Consider the following 13,313-nt stretch of genomic DNA (forward strand, 5'->3'; position numbering starts at 1 on the left):
ATGAGAGGGGACCCAGAGGACCAGTGATGCAGTCTTTTGGTGCCTGCGTTAGCAGGGGGAAGATTCAGTCGACCCACAGGAGATTTCTTCGGAGCTTCTGGTGCAAGGTGAAGGCAGGCTACCCCCAGAGCATGCACCACCTGGAAACAGACGAGAAAACCGGCAGGATTAGGCGCTACAATGTTGCTGGTAGTCGTCTTGCTACGTTGTTGCGGTTTTGGAGGCGTCCTGGAGCAGTCAGTGGTCGATCCTTGGTAGAAGGTGAAGAGGGAGATGCAGAGGAACTCTGGTGAGCTCTTGCATTCGTTATCTGAAGAATCCCCCAAAGCAGAGACCCTAAATAGCCAGAAAAGGAGGTTTGGCTACCAAGTTAGGAGGATTAGCTACCAAGAGAGGTAAGAGCCTATCAGAAGGAGCCTCTGACGTCACCTGCTGGCACTGGCCAATCAGAGCGGTCCAGTGTGCCCCCAACACCTCTGTTTCCAAGATGGCAGAGGTCTGGGACACACTGGAGGAGCTCTGGGCACCTCCCCTGGGAGGTACCAGTCAGGGGAGTGATCACTCCCCTTTCCTTTGTCCAGTTTCGCGCCAGAGCAGGGCTGGGGGATCCCTGAACCGGTGTAGACTGGCTTATGCAGAGATGGGCACTATCTGTGCCCATCAAAGCATTTCCAGAGGCTGGAGGAGGCTACTCCTCCCCAGCCCTTCACACCTATTTCCAAAGGGAGAGGGTGTAACACCTTCTCTCAGAGGAAATCCTTTATTCTGCCTTCCTGGGCCAGGACTGCCTGGACCCCAGGAGGGCAGAAACCTGTCTGAGGGGTTGGCAGCAGCAGCAGCTGCAGTGGAGACCCCGGAAAGGCAGTTTGGCAGTACCCGGGTTCTGTGCTAGAGACCCGGGGGATCATAAAATTGTCCCCCCAATTCCATGATCTTAGACATGTTACATGGCCATGTTCGGAGTTACCATTGTGACTCTATACATAGGTAGTGACCTATGTATAGTGCACCCGTGTAATGGTGGCCCTGCACTCACAAAGTTCGGGGAATTTGCCCTGAACGATGTGGGGGAACCTTGGCTAGTGCCAGGGTGCCCACACACTAAGTAACTTTGCACCCAACCTTCACCAGGTGAAGGTTAGACATATAGGTGACTTATAAGTTACTTATGTGCAGTGGTAAATGGCTGTGAAATAACGTGGACGTTATTTCACGCAGGCTACAGTGGCAGGCCTGTGTAAGAATTGTCAGAGGTCCCTATGGGTCGCAAACGAAATGCTGCAGCCCATAGGCATCTCCTGGAACCCCAATACCCTGGGTACCTCAGTACCATATACAAGGGAATTATATGGGTGTACCAGTATGCCAATGTGAATTGATAAATTTAGTCACTAGCCTGCAGTGACAAATTTGGAAAGCAGAGAGAGCATAACCACTGAGGTTCTGGTTAGCAGAGCCTCAGTGAGACAGTTAGGCATCACACAGGGAACACATACAGGGCACATACTTATGAGCACTGGGGCCCTGCCTGGCAGGGTTCCAGTGACACAGACTAAAACAGTATATATACAGTGAAATATGGGGGTAACATGCCAGGCAAGATGGTACTTTCCTACGGCCGCATTCTGAATAGCGGATAATTACTGTATCTGTTAAAGGGACCCTCAACTGTAGTGAAAACAGTCTTCTTTACAGAGCCCTGCATCACTCAGAATCCCCAACAGGCTTGTTAGACCGTTCCTTTGTGTGATGTCTCTGGAGTTTTGACACCTATTGTGACATCATTCTCTAGATGGTTTCTTTAAATTCTGGCCCTCGATTTATTGGATTTAGACCAGTGTGATAATTATTTCAGCTCCTGCTTTCTTCCCAAGTGTACTTGAGGTATTTTGGCTGCTGTTGCTTGATGGGCAGTGGCGTAACATAAGCCTTTTCCGGGGCGGTACCCACGCCATCAAAAGCCTGGCAGAAACACATCACAGAAGAGAAAGGTCTCACCATTGGAGACACAGGGAAGAACCACGCCGCTATGGAACCAGAACTGTAAGTCTTTCCAATGATCTTCTACGTTATGCTCCACCTGGAACACCAACACCCGCGAAGACGACGATGGTGACTACCGCCGCCAATGCACACAAGGGAGGGTGGGAGGAAAACGAGAGTGACACACGCACCACACATACCCGACCTACACACGCCATACACACAACCATATGCATTACAAAAACAATTTAAACACGAAAATCCGCAGAATGAAGCAAAGGCAACAGGAATTTACGAAAATGATTGTAATCAGTCCAACAATAAAATTAAAAATCCGATTTACACATTAAACAGATCTGTACATGTGTATAAAAAAGGGACACTGCCCAGTTCATAGTTCACAGGGCCCACATGGCCACAGTCCAAAGCCCCACTCGAATCTGCACCAATCTGGAGAGAACACTGCAGGGGCATCAGCTGGGAAATAGGCAGGCACCTCAGGGTTGGGGGGGGGACACCTCAGTCGGATGCGTGAACAAGCACTCTGGTTCTGGCGGGGGCAACATCCCCTGTGCTCTTTGTCCTGGGGAGTGCAAGGCCACAGTCCCTCAAGTAGGTGTCTTCCCCACTGGTTCTGGAGGGGGCAACATGCCCTGTGCTCTTTGTCCTGGGGAGTGCAAGGCCACAGTCTCTCAAGTGGGTGTCTTCCCCACTGGTTCTGGAGGGGGCAACATGCCCCTTGCTCTTTGTCTTGCCCATTGGTTCTAGAGGGGGTAACATGACTGTAGGAGGCTGGACTGGCTTGTAGTGAGTACCTAGGGGTACTTACACCTTGCACCAGTCCCAGTTATCCCTTATTAGTGTATAGGGTGTCTAGCAGCATAGGCTGATAGATAATGGTAGCTTAGCAGAGCAGCTTAGGCTGAACTAGGAGACGAGTGAAGCTCCTACAGTACCACTAGTGTCATATGCACAATATCATAAGAAAACACAATACACAGATATACTAAAAATAAAGGTACTTTATTTTTATGACAATATGCCAAAAGTATCTCAGTGAGTACCCTCAGTATGAGGATAGCAAATATACACAAGATATAAGTACACAATACCAAAATATGCAGTAATAGTATTAGAAAACAGTGCAAACAATGTATAGTTACAATAGGATGCAATGGGGACACATAGGGATAGGGGCAACACAAACCATATACTCCAAAAGTGGAATGCGAACCACGAATGGACCCCAAACCTATGTGACCTTGTAGAGGGTCGCTGGGACTGTAAGAAAACAGTTAGGGTTAGAAAAATAGCCCACCCCAAGACCCTGAAAAGTGAGTGCAAAGTGCACTAAAGTTCCCCAAAGGACATAGAAGTCGTGATAGGGGAATTCTGCAGGAAAGACACAATTCAGCAATACAACAACGATGGATTTCCAAACGAGGGTACCTGTGGAACAAGGGGACCAAGTCCAAAAGTCACAAGCAAGTCGGAGATGGGCAGATGCCCAGGAAATGCCAGCTGTGGGTGCAAAGAAGCTGCAACTGGACAGTAGAAGCTGAAGATTCTGCAGGAACGACAAGGGCTAGGAACTTCCCCTTTGGAGGACGGATCCCTCACGCCGTGGAGACTCGTGCAAAAGTGTTTTCCTGAAGAAAGACCGCCAACAAGCCTTGCTAGCTGCATATCGTGCGGTTAGGGTTTTTGGATGCTGCTGTGGCCCAGGAGGGACCAGGATGTCGCCAATTGCGTCTGGGGACAGAGGGGGCGTCGAGCAAGACAAGGAGCCCTCTCAGAAGCAGGCAGCACCCGCAGAAGTGCCGGAACAGGCACTACGAAGTGGAGTGAAACGGTGCTCACCCGAAGTTGCACAAAGGAGTCCCACGCCGCCGGAGGACAACTTAGGAGGTCGTGCAATGCAGGTTAGAGTGCCGTGGACCCAGGCTAGACTGTGCACAAAGGATTTCCGCTGGAAGTGCACGGAGGCCGGAGTAGCTGCAAAAGTCGCGGTTCCCAGCAATGCAGTCTGGCGTGGGGAGGCAAGGACTTACCTCCACCAAACTTGTACTGAAGAGTCACTGGACTGTGGGAGTCACTTGGACAGAGTTGCTGGATTCAAGGGACCTCGCTCGTCGTGCTGAGAGGAGACCCAGGGTACCAGTGATGCAGTTCTTTGGTGCCTGCGGTTGCAGGGGGACGATTCCGTCGACCCACGGGAGATTTCTTCAGAGCTTCTAGTGCAGAGAGGAGGCAGACTACCCCCACAGCATGCACCACCAGGAATGCAGTCGAGAAGGCGGCAGGATCAGCGTTACAGAGTTGCAGTAGTCGTCTTTGCTACTTTGTTGCAGTTTTTCAGGCTTCCAGCGCGGTCAGCAGTCGATTCCTTGGCAGAAGGTGAAGAGAGAGATGCAGAGGAACTCGGATGAGCTCTTGCATTCGTTATCTAAGGAATTCCCAAAGACAGAGACCCTAAATAGCCAGAAAAGAGGGTTTGGCTACTTAGGAGAGATGATAGGCTAGCAACACCTGAAGGAGCCTATCAGAAGGAGTCTCTAACGTCACCTGCTGGCACTGGCCACTCAGAGCAGTCCAGTGTGCCAGCAGCACCTCTGTTTCCAAGATGGCAGAGGTCTGGAGCACACTGGAGGAGCTCTGGGCACCTCCCAGGGGAGGTGCAGGTCAGGGGAGTGGTCACTCCCCTTTCCTTTGTCCAGTTTCGCGCCAGAGCAGGGCTGAGGGGTCCCTGAACCGGTGTAGACTGGCTTATGCAGAAATGGGCACCATCTGTGCCCATGAAAGCATTTCCAGAGGCTGGGGGAGGCTACTCCTCCCCTGCCTTCACACCATTTTCCAAAGGGAGAGGGTGTAACACCCTCTCTCAGAGGAAGTCCTTTGTTCTGCCATGCTGGGCCAAGCATGGCTGGACCCCAGGAGGGCAGAAACCTGTCTGAGGGGTTGGCAGCAGCTGCAGTGAAACCCAGGGAAAGGCAGTTTGGCAGTGCCAGGGTCTGTGCTAGAGACCCGTGGGATCATGGGATTACACCAACAATGCCAGGATGGCATAGAGGGGGCAATTCCATGATCTTAGACATGTTACATGGCCATATTCGGAGTTACCATTGTGAAGCTACATATAGGTAGTGACCTATATGTAGTGCACGCGTGTGATGGTGTCCCCGCACTCACAAAGTCCGGGGAATTGGCCCTGAACAATGTGGGGGCACCTTGGCTAGTGCCAGGGTGCCCACACACTAAGTAACTTAGCACCCAACCTTTACCAGGTAAAGGTTAGACATATAGGTGACTTATAAGTTACTTAAGTGCAGTGTAAAATGGCTGTGAAATAACGTGGACGTTATTTCACTCAGGCTGCAGTGGCAGGCCTGTGTAAGAATTGTCAGAGCTCCCTATGGGTGGCAAAAGAAATGCTGCAGCCCATAGGGATCTCCTGGAACCCCAATACCCTGGGTATCTCAGTACCATATACTAGGGAATTATAAGGGTGTTCCAGTATGCCAATGTAAATTGGTAAAATTGGTCACTAGCCTGTTAGTGACAATTTGAAAGAAATGAGAGAGCATAACCACTGAGGTTCTGGTTAGCAGAGCCTCAGTGAGACAGTTAGGCATCACACAGGGAACACATACCTATAGGTCACAAACTTATGAGCACTGGGGTCCTGACTAGCAGGGTCCCAGTGACACATAACAAACATACTGAAAACATAGGGTTTTCACTATGAGCACTGGGCCCTGGCTAGCAGGATCCCAGTGAGACAGTGAAAACACCCTGACATACACTCACAAACAGGCCAAAAGTGGGGGTAACAAGTCTAGAAAGAGGCTACTTTCTCACACAACCCCCCCCCCCCAAACGAAGGACAATAAGGCTAACCTTGGCCAGTTGAGACTTTATTGTCTAAGTGGTGATAAGTAGAGAGTAGCTCTGCAATAGACTGGTTGCTCCCTTTATCATCCACTATATGGTTACTTCCCTGTGGGGATGTAAACCACCCTGTTTGAAGTTTTTTAGCTAAGCAACAATGTGAAGATGTATTTTCAGAGTTTCTATCAGTAAGTTTTAGTTTAGAGCAGTGGGAATTGTCCACTGAACCTATTTGTAGTGATGGAAATGCCAGACAGCGATGCTGTCTCAGAAAAGCCATAGCTGGGCAAAAACTTTGTCCATATGGCTGGAAGAGAGAACAGGGATGCTGTTTCTCTTGGGTTGGAGCAGGGCAGGGATGCTGTCCTATGAGCTCCACACTAGGGCAGGGATGCTGTCCTAAGTGTTGTGAGGCATTGCAGAGTTTCTGCACTAAAGTTTCTCTGGGAGGGTTGGAGGGATGCTCCATGTTAACTAAAATGGTGCTCTTTTTCTCACCAATGTTAGTTATCCCACAGAGAGGTACTTCTACCTCAGGGAGTACAGCTTTGCCAGCTGATGCTTCCCTTGGAACAGGTGTCACCCCAGGAGAGGTTTCTCTCACCACAGGAATGGTATCCTGAATGGCAGGGTGGGTAGGGGATACTGTGATACCCTTTTTACCTGTTGATGGAGAGGGATCCTGAGTTTTCAGGCCTTCTCTCCTTTGCTTTTTCATTTCAGTAGAAATGAGAGGGAACAATTCCTCTGGGATGCCCAGCATGGCTGCATGGGCATAAAACTCTACATCAGCCCAACCTGACGCCTCTAGGTCATTACCTAAGAGACAGTCTACAGGTAAGCTAGATGATACCACCACCTGCTTAGGGCCAGTAACTCCACCCCAACTAAACTGAATTATAGCTAAGGGAAGAAACTTAGTGGAGTTATGGACATCAATAATTTTATACTGTTGTTCAATGATGTGTTGTTCAGGAGCCACTAGGTTTTCAGTCACCAAAGTGATACTGGCAACTGTGTCCCTGTAGGCCAAGGCCTCAACACCCTTTATTGAAACTGTCTGCCTGTACTTATCCATTGTAAGGGGACAAGCAGCCAGTGTGGCAAGGCCAATGCCACTAGGTGTGACAGAAACTGTCTTGGGACTGACTACCCCAGTTTCTATTATGGACCCATAAGTGAACCCAACTACACCCTTAACTTGACTGTTGCCAGCAGTCCCACCACTAGTACCACTACTGCTAGGGGCACTAGAGCTTGATGTATTAGTGGTGGTAGGCTCAGGGGGTTTACCTGGACAGGACTTATCTATCCCTTGGCCTATGGCCTCTGTTTTTACACACAAAGCACCAAGGCTTTTTAATGTGTGCAGGTTGAGAAGAAGAAGAAGAATTTGTTTTATCCCCACCCTCTGAAGAGTGTTTAAGATTTGAAGTGGGATCTTTGGTTTTACCCTTATCCCCATGCTTATCTTGAGATTTTTCACCATCTTTCTTCTTGCCATCCTTGTCACCACCTGTATGAACTTTTCTGTTCACTCTTGTTCTGACCCATTTGTCTGCCTTCTTTCCCAATTCTTGGGGAGAGGTCAGATCTGAGTCCACTAGATACTGGTGCAACAAATCAGACACACAATTATTAAGTATATGCTCTCTCAGGATTATGTTATATAGGCTTTCATAGTCAGTCACTTTACTGCCATGTAACCACCCCTCCAAGGCCTTCACTGAATGGTCAACAAAATCAACCCAGTCTTGTGAAGACTCCTTTTTGGTCTCTCTGAACTTCATCCTGTACTGTTCAGTGGTTAAGCCATAACCATCCAGGAGTTCATTCTTAAGAACTGTAAAATTATTGGCATCACTTTCTTTCACAGTAAGGAGCCTATCCCTACCCTTTCCACTAAATGATAGCCATAGGATAGCAGCCCACTGCCTTTGAGGGACATCCTGTACAACACAGGCCCTCTCAAGTGCAGCAAACCACTTGTTAATGTCATCCCCCTCCTTATTAGGGGGAACTATCTTGTGCAGATTCCTAGAATCATGCTCTTTTACAGGATGACTATGGGGAATACTGCTGCTGCCACCATGGGTTTCTAAACCCAATTTCTGTCTTTCTTTTTCTAGTTCAAAGGACTGTCTATCTAAATCCAGCTGTTGCTTCTTGAGCTTCAGTCTGGTTTGTTCCACTCTCAATTTATTGAGCTCCCTTTCTAACACTCTGTCATCAGGGTGGGTGGGTAGGACATTCCTTGAAACAGAAGTATGGTGAGAATGTACAGAAGGAGAACCATTCCTTACAGAGGGCATCCTAACAGCTTGGTTAACAGAAACATCACTTCTACTATGATGTGAAGGAATACTCTTGCTATGATGTGAGACAACACTATCAGTATGGTGTGACTCTACATCAGTACCAACTATGCTAGGCTGTCTTGTAATGGGCAGGCTAGGAAGTTTCTTTCCTGACTCTTTTTCTAGGGGTGTCCCTGGATCAGATTGTGAACCATTAGCTACTTTTTCAACAGATGGGGCACCTCTAGCCTTATCCTGTTCTATAAGCATGTTAACCAATAGTTCTCTGGGGGGGATTCTTCCCTACACTTAAACCTCTTTCTATGCAGAGACTCCTTGCTCCTTTCCAGCTAAGGTGATCGATCATAAGCACGTTTGGACAGATCAACAGTTTGGCCTGTGCCAGACATTTTAGAAAGTGCTTTAGTGACAGAAAAAGGAAAAAAAGTTTGTCAGAACTTTTAGAAAGACAGGAAAAAAAAACTTTTAAAGAACTTTTTGAAAGTTTAGAAGTACTTTTCAGCACTTTAGAAAAGAAGTGAGAAAAGAAATGCAAAACTTTTTGGTTAGGTGTACATACACTGAACTTGTTTTGTATATTTTTCTCTTATGAAAAGTACAATGACAAAAGTGGTAAGTAGTTACAGAGCACTTATCCCACCACTGCACAACCAATGTAGGAGGCTGGACTGGCTTGTAGTGAGTACCTAGGGGTACTTACACCTGGCACCAGGCCCAGTTATCCCTTATTAGTGTATAGGGTGTCTAGCAGCATAGGCTGATAGATAATGGTAGCTTAGCAGAGCAGCTTAGGCTGAACTAGGAGACGAGTGAAGCTCCTACAGTACCACTAGTGTCATATGCACAATATCATAAGAAAACACAATACACAGATATACTAAAAATAAAGGTACTTTATTTTTATGACAATATGCCAAAAGTATCTCAGTGAGTACCCTCAGAATGAGGATAGCAAATATACACAAGATATATGTACAGAATACCAAAATATGCAGTAATAGTATTAGAAAACAGTGCAAACAATGTATAGTTACAATAGGATGCAATGGGGACATATAGGGATAGGGGCAACACAAACCATATACTCCAAAAGTGGAATGCGAACCACGAATGGACCCCAAACCTATGTGACCTTGTAGAGGGTCGCTGGGACTGTAAGAAAACAGTTAGGGTTAGAAAAATAGCCCACCCCAAGACCCTGAAAAGTGAGTGCAAAGTGCACTAAAGTTCCCCAAAGGACATAGAAGTCGTGATAGGGGAATTCTGCAGGAAAGACACAAATCAGCAATGCAACAATGATGGATTTCCAAACGAGGGTACCTGTGGAACAAGGGGACCAAGTCCAAAAGTCACAAGCAAGTCGGAGATGGGCAGATGCCCAGGAAATGCCAGCTGTGGGTGCAAAGAAGCTGCTACTGGACAGTAGAAGCTGAAGATTCTGCAGGAACGACAAGGGCTAGGAACTTCCCATTTGGAGGACGGATCCCTCACGCCGTGGAGAGTCGTGCAAAAGTGTTTTCCTGAAGAAAGACCACCAACAAGCCTTGCTAGCTGCAAATCGTGCGGTTAGGGTTTTTGGATGCTGCTGTGGCCCAGGAGGGACCAGGATGTCGCCAATTACGTCTGGGGACAGAGGGGGCGTCGAGCAAGACAAGGAGCCCTCTCAGAAGCAGGCAGCACCCGCAGAAGTGATCCGGATCAGGCACTACGAAGTGGAGTGAAACGGTGCTCACCCGAAGTTGCACAAAGGAGTCCCACGCTGCCAGAGGACAACTTAGGAGGTCGTGCAATGCAGGTTAGAGTGCCATGGACCAGGCTAGACTGTGCACAAAGGATTTCTGCCGGAAGTGCACGGAGGCCAGAGTAGCTGCAAAAGTCGCAGTTCCCAGCAATGCAGTCTGGCGTGGGGAGGCAAAGACTTACCTCCACCAAACTTGGACTGAAGAGTCACTGGACTGTGGGAGTCACTTGGACAGAGTTGCTGGATTCAAGGGACCTCGCTCGTCGTGCTGAGAGGAGACCCAGGGTACCGGTGATGCAGTTCTTTGATGCCTGCGGTTGCAGGGGGACGATTCCGTCGACCCACGGGAGATTTCTTCAGAGCTTTTAATGCAGAGAGGAGGCAGACTACCCCCACAGCATGCACCACCAGGCAAGCAGTCGAGAAGGCGGCAGGATCAGCGTTACAGAGTTGCAGTAGTCGTCTTTGCTACTTTGTTGCAGTTTTTCAGGCTTCCAGCGCGGTCATCAGTCGATTCCTTGGCAGAAGGTGAAGAGAGAGATGCAGAGGAACTCGGATGAGCTCTTGCATTCGTTATCTAAGGAATCCCCAAAGACAGAGACCCTAAATAGCCAGAAAAGAGGGTTTGGCTACTTAGGAGAGAGGATAGGCTAGCAACACCTGAAGGAGCCTATCAGAAGGAGTTTCTGACGTCACCTGCTGGCACTGGCCACTCAGAGCAGTCCAGTGTGCCAGCAGCACCTCTGTTTCCAAGATGGCAGAGGTCTGGAGCACACTTGAGGAGCTCTGTGCACCTCCCAGGGAAGGTGCAGGTCAGGGGAGTGGTCACTCCCCTTTCCTTTGTCCAGTTTCGCGCCAGAGCAGGGCTGAGGGGTCCCTGAACCGGTGTAGTCTGGCTTATGCAGAAATGGGCACCATCTGTGCCCATGAAAGCATTTCCAGAGGCTGGAGGAGGCTACTCCTCCCCTGCCTTCACACCATTTTCCAAAGGGAGAGGGTGTAACACCCTCTCTCAGAGGAAGTCCTTTGTTCGGCCATCCTGGGCCAAGCCTGGCTGGACCCCAGGAGGGCAGAAACCTGTCTGAGGGGTTGGCAGCAGCTGCAGTGAAACCCCGGGAAAGGCAGTTTGGCAGTGCCAGGGTCTGTGCTAGAGACCCGTGAGATCATGGGATTGCACCAACAATGCCAGGATGGCATAGAGGGGGCAATTCCATGATCTTAGACATGTTACATGGCCATATTCGGAGTTACCATTGTGAAGCTACATATAGGTAGTGACCTATATGTAGTGCACGCGTGTAATGGTGTCCCCGCACTCACAAAGTCCGGGGAATTGGCCCTGAACAATGTGGGGGCACCTTGGCTAGTGCCAGGGTGCCCACACACTAAGTAACTTAGCACCCAACCTTTACCAGGTAAAGGTTAGACATATAGGTGACTTATAAGTTACTTAAGTGCAGTGTAAAATGGCTGTGAAATAACGTGGACTTTATTTCACTCAGGCTGCAGTGGCAGGCCTGTGTAAGAATTGTCAGAGCTCCCTGTGGGTGGCAAAAGAAATGCTGGAGCCCATAGGGATCTCCTGGAACCCCAATACCCTGGGTACCTCAGTACCATATACTAGGGAATTATAAGGGTGTTCCAGTATGCCAATGTAAATTGGTAAAATTGGTCACTAGCCTGTTAGTGACAATTTGAAAGAAATGAGAGAGCATAACCACTGAGGTTCTGGTTAGCAGAGCCTCAGTGAGACAGTTAGGCATCACACAGGGAACACATACCTATAGGTCACAAACTTATGAGCACTGGGGTCCTGACTAGCAGGGTCCCAGTGACACATAACAAACATACTGAAAACATAGGGTTTTCACTATGAGCACTGGGCCCTGGCTAGCAGGATCCCAGAGAGACAGTGAAAACACCCTGACATACACTCACAAACAGGCCAAAAGTGGGGGTAACAAGGCTAGAAAGAGGCTACTTTCTCACAATGACCATTGCTCTTTGTCCTGGGGAGTGCAAGGCCAAAGTCTCTCGAGTGGGTGTCTTGCCCACTGGTTCTGGAGAGGGCAACATGCCCCTTGCTCTTAGTCTTGCCCATTGGTTCTGGAGGGGGTAACATGGCCATTGCTCTTTGTCCTGGGAAGTGCAAGGCCAAAGTCTCTCAAGTAGGTGTCTTTCCCACTGGATCTGGTGGGGGCAGGCCGCACAGGAGCCCTTGGAGGCTGGACTATATGCCGTCCTTCAGCGGTGACAGCTGCACTGTGGTGGTGGTTGTGGGAGACTCCTGCTCAGCCACTGCACCCTCCGATGGCAGCACTATGGTGGTGGTTGTGGGAGGCTCCTGCTCAGCCCCTGCACCCTCCGATGGCTGCACTGTGGTAGTGGTTGTGGGAGGTTCCTGCTCAGCCCCTGCACCCTCCGATGGCTGCACTTTGGTGGTGGTTGTTAGAGGCTCCTGCTCAGCCCCTGCACTCTCTGATGGCTGCACAACCATGGCTGGCGGTGGGGACCCCGTGACAGCTGGTGGTGGTGGCGGTGTTTGGCTGGCAGCTTCCGCTGGCGTAGTTTGCCTCTTCTCCTCCTGCTCATGGGTTGGGGATCCCTTACCCTTCCAGGCACTGGTGGACAGGCTCTTCCTCCCCTCTGCCTACTGGTGCAGGCTCCTTCCCCTTCTTTGCAGCTGGTGCAGGCTCCTTCCCCTTCTTAGAAGCTAGTGCAGGCTCCTTCCCCTTCTCTGCAGCTGCTGCAGGCTGCTTCCCCTTCTTTGCAGCTGGTGCAGGCTCCTTCCCCTTCTTTGCAGCTGCTGCAGGCTCCTACCCCTTCAGTATTGTTGGCCTGGAATCCTTTCCACCACGAGTAGGTGGTGCTACCACTGAGCCCATGGAATGTTTGGCTGAGGTGCTTGGCTGGGTCCTTGCTACCCTGCCCATGTGCAGGACAGGGGGAGGGCTAGGGAAGAGGTCAATCTGGGAAAGGAAAAGTTTTTTAGGGACGTTGGGGCAGGAAGAGGGAGGAGTAATGGGAGTGGAGGATGAGGGAGTGGTTGTTGGAGGTGTTTGTCTGCTGGATTTGGGTGCAGGTGCATGGGCAGTATGCTGTTGTGAGGTGGATGGCTGTTGGGTGTCTGAGTGCTTGCGTCTGTGTACTTTAGGAGGGGGGACAGACATGGTGGGAGAGGACACAGGGGACGCGTGCATGGATGTCATGGGGGTGTCTGCCAATGAGGTGTTTGTTCCGATTGGTGTGGTGATGATGCTGGTAGTGGATATTGATGTAGTGCATGCAGGTGTGAGTGTGGACTTAACTGGGTGGGAGGAGGAGGAGGAGGAGGGGGAGACAGGGGAGGCAGTGGATGTTGTCGTGTCTGCAACTGTATGGTG

Source organism: Pleurodeles waltl, chromosome 12, assembly GCF_031143425.1.
Source record: "Pleurodeles waltl isolate 20211129_DDA chromosome 12, aPleWal1.hap1.20221129, whole genome shotgun sequence".
NCBI lineage: Eukaryota > Metazoa > Chordata > Amphibia > Caudata > Salamandridae > Pleurodeles > Pleurodeles waltl.